Below are 3949 nucleotides of genomic sequence, written 5' to 3' on the forward strand. Positions count from 1 at the left end.
GAGAAGAAGGTTGAATGTTCTTGCAGAAGCATCAGAGCACATGGATTGAGGAAAAGAACTAAGTTTTGGTTGCATGAGGACATGCAACACCTTCACAGTGGGGGTATGTAGAGCCTTGAACCTGTACCTCCTTACACACCCTCTCAGCCTTCTTTTCCCATTCATTTCCTTCTTTTCCCACTCATTTCATCCACCAAGTTGATTAAATCATTGTATTTTAGGACTTTTTAAATGGTTTTCTAACTATGCTAAGTGACTGTTTTTTGGTTTAGAATTTTGGTTCAGAGTGTTGCGTTTCCACAGCCAACACAGGTTTCCGCAGCTGATCCAGGTTTCTGCAGCTAGCACAGGATTCCGCAGCTGTTTTATTAAACGATATGTTACAGGTGTCCTCTAAGAAGATGAGCCACATGGGCAAGTTCCAGGGGTCAAGGACATGGCACGTGTCCCTCCAGATCACCCAGAACAGCCATAAAAACCCGCGGTCAACAAGGAGGCAAATACCGGTCAACAGAAGTGTTCAGCGGTGGCACGGCTCTGCATTGCTCTGTTTTTGGGCACGAGAAGCTAGGTGGCATCATACTCAGCCACGGAGACAATCTAGAAGCATGAATCCAACAGCCATACTCTCCAGATTGAATGAACACGATGACAGTTACCTAGATCCGGGGACGCAGAGGATTCACGTGTGTTTAAACAGCTGGTTGAATAGCATAGATCTCGTTAAAGTAGTTTGCTTTCTCCTTATAAATAAAGCGTCCTTGAACGCTGTAGGTTAATCGTTTGGTAATCATTTTTGTATGTAATTTTGAACTCCCCACTGTACTTTTACATTTGTTGTCAATACATGAGAAGACTGTTTTGCATTTAAGCGTATAACTGCTCCTTGAACCGGCTGAAGTAGGCAGAGGGCCCCTGTTTGCTGAAGCCCTGTACAGTAACCTTTAATTTTCTGCATTTCTTTTTCTTGTTTCATGTATATTAGTTGTACATATGTCTTTTAAATTGCTGCGTTTTTATTTCTTTTCAACATGTATATTAGCTGTACATAAACTTTGATTTCTGTTGATTTACATTTCTGCACTTTTATGTTCATGACTGATCAGTGCGTTATGCAGGTTTCTTAGGCAAGCCCGGGACAGTTTTCCTTCTTTTCTTTTCATAATAGTGGCATGCATGATCATCTTGTCTATGTTGCTGACCTTCATTTTTTGACAGTTTTGATTTTCCTTACTGTCATTTCTTTAACTTGCATATTTACTTTCTGCTCTTAGATATCAAGTTGTTCATCTATTGATGGTTCCTTTTCCATAATCAAATAACTTTATTGGGAGCCAAAATATCACTTAGTATAGCTTGATTTAGTTTGCTTTAGAACTCACATTACTTGACTTATTCATAACTGTTTCTTACATGATAAATTCAGCTGAAAGGCAAAAGGTTAAGAGAAAGTTAAAGTATTGTGACTAGTCTCTTTTATGTAGTTTCACTTAGATTTCACATTGCTTAACATTTCATGATATCTTTTCATAGAGAAGATTAAGTTGAAGAGTTGAAATAGTGTGAGATAGTTGTTCTTACTTTTAGTTGGATTTAATATAGATTTCATTTTCATTTTCATTCAGCAGCAGAGATACTGGGCTGATGTCATTAGTCTTTTATTTGATGTCTTCATTTTCCTTTAAGAGTTGATTTTATTGCAGTTGTTGTTCAAGCTTTCTTGTAGAATACTTTTTAAGTTTAGAGAAATCATTTAGAGATCACCACAATCATCCACATTTCACTTGCTTTATTACATTTTCATCACATCACAGTAGGAAAGATACATTCGAAAACAAACTTAAAAAAAAAAAACTAAAAACGACAAAAGACTAAGAAAACAGTTATCTAAGTACATATAGTACACCTCACTTCATCAGCTTACGAGCCCTGGGTTGACATTTAAAAGTTGCAATTTAGACATAACTAAATTGACCAAACACCATATCTAATTGGTTTCAGCTTTTTACCTTCCGCTTGAAGTCTTTCTTTGCTGATGTACAACCAGACTTGATCACCAACTTTAAAACTATGCTCAACTCAATGCTTGTCATGTCGCGCTTTATACTTTTCTTGGCTTCTTTCCATCTATTCTTGTACTGCCTAGTGAATTTCCTGGATTTGTTTAATGAACTTGGTTGTCTTGTCCACATCACTATGTCCATCAACTGTTATGTCTTTACCAAAGACAAAATTCAAGGGAGACTTTGGTGTAAAACCAAAACAAGTCTCAAAAGGATATCTCTGAATGGAAGAATGTTTTGCATGGTTGTAAGCATGCTACACATAACACAAATGCTCATCCCAAAGTTTGGGATGCTTGCTGCAATATCCTCGAAGCAACTGTGTAACTATCCTATTGACCACTTATGTCTGACCATCTGTTGGCAGATGAAATGTCGTGCTCTTCTTTAACCTTGTGTCCATTAACTCCCATAGACTTGACCAAAATTTCCTAACAAATCGAGAATCTCGATCGGATACAATAGAAGTGGGTAACCCAAAATGGACTCATATATTTTGAATGAACAACTTTGCAGTTTGTTCAGCTATGACCTGTTTATCACATGGTGTCAAAATACACATTTTATTGAACCTATCCACAACTACATACAAATAATCATGACCCTTTCTAGACTTTGGCAATCCCCCAACAAATTCATGGAAACACTTTCCCAAGGACAAGAAGGAATTGGCAATGGAGTATACAAGCTTAATTTTCTATTACTTGGCTTTCTTGTAGCACACATAGTACATCCCTTAATATATCTAGAAGCTGTCTCATTCATCCGTGGCCAATAGCAGAATCTTTGTGATTGTGCAACTGTTTTACTTACACCAAAATGACCTGATATGAGAGAAGTATGTTCTTCTTGAATTATGTTAACTCTTTCAGTTTGTGGAATGCATAACTTTCCCAAATGATATAAGAGTTTTTCCTTTATGTCATAATCCAATTCTTCTACCTACTTGCCATGACTTAAAGTTGCATATACATCCTTAAAACCTATGTCTTGAACATATTGTTCTATGTAACTTTCATGATTTACGGAATTATGCTTAAGTATTATGGATGCATTTATAATTGGTCTTGATAACATATTTGCAACCTTATTATGTATGCCCTTCTTATATCTGATAACAAGATGAAATTGTTGTAGGAAACCCATCCAGCTATAATGTCTTGATTGTTGCAATTTAGTTTGTGAGTGTAAATATTGAAGTGGTTGATGATCTGTGTATCTGATTGTTTATTTACCCATTATGTAATGTTTCCACTTTTTAACACTATGAACTAATGCATATAATTCGTTATCATATGCGGGATAGTTAACTATTTCTGAAGTAAATGTCTCAGAATGAAAGCATATAGGCTTTCCATGCTGCATCAACACTGCCCCCATGGCATATTCACTTGCATCTGTCTCGATCTCAAATGGATGTTGAAGATCTGGCGGTGCTAGTACTTGCGGTGTACTAATCCTTTATTTCAATGTGTCGAAGGCTTTCTGTTGTTTTCCTCCCGATTGAAACACATGTTTCACACTTGTCAAAGAATGTAAAGGAGCTGCAATCAATGAAAAGTTAGCAATAAACTTTCTCCAATATTGCGTTGCCCCTAAGAAACTTCTAACTTCTGTAGCAGTATTGGGCTTAGGCCAATTTAAAATGACTTCGACCTTAGAGGGATCTATCTTCAATTCACCACCCCCTACAATATAACCCAAATAATTTAAATATGTTCTGCCAAATCCACATTTTGACAGTTTTACATAGAGATTTTATCTTTTCAAAACATCTAAAACCTGCTTTACATGCTTAACATGTTCATCCCATGTTCTACTGAAAACAAGAATGTCATCTAAATAGACTATTACAAAACCATCTATGGCCTAAATACATCATTCAT

The sequence above is a fragment of the Pinus tabuliformis genome, chromosome 7, assembly GCF_031772625.1.
Source record: "Pinus tabuliformis cultivar Carrire ecotype Pingquan chromosome 7, CPIR1, whole genome shotgun sequence".
NCBI classification, from domain to species: domain Eukaryota; kingdom Viridiplantae; phylum Streptophyta; class Pinopsida; order Pinales; family Pinaceae; genus Pinus; species Pinus tabuliformis.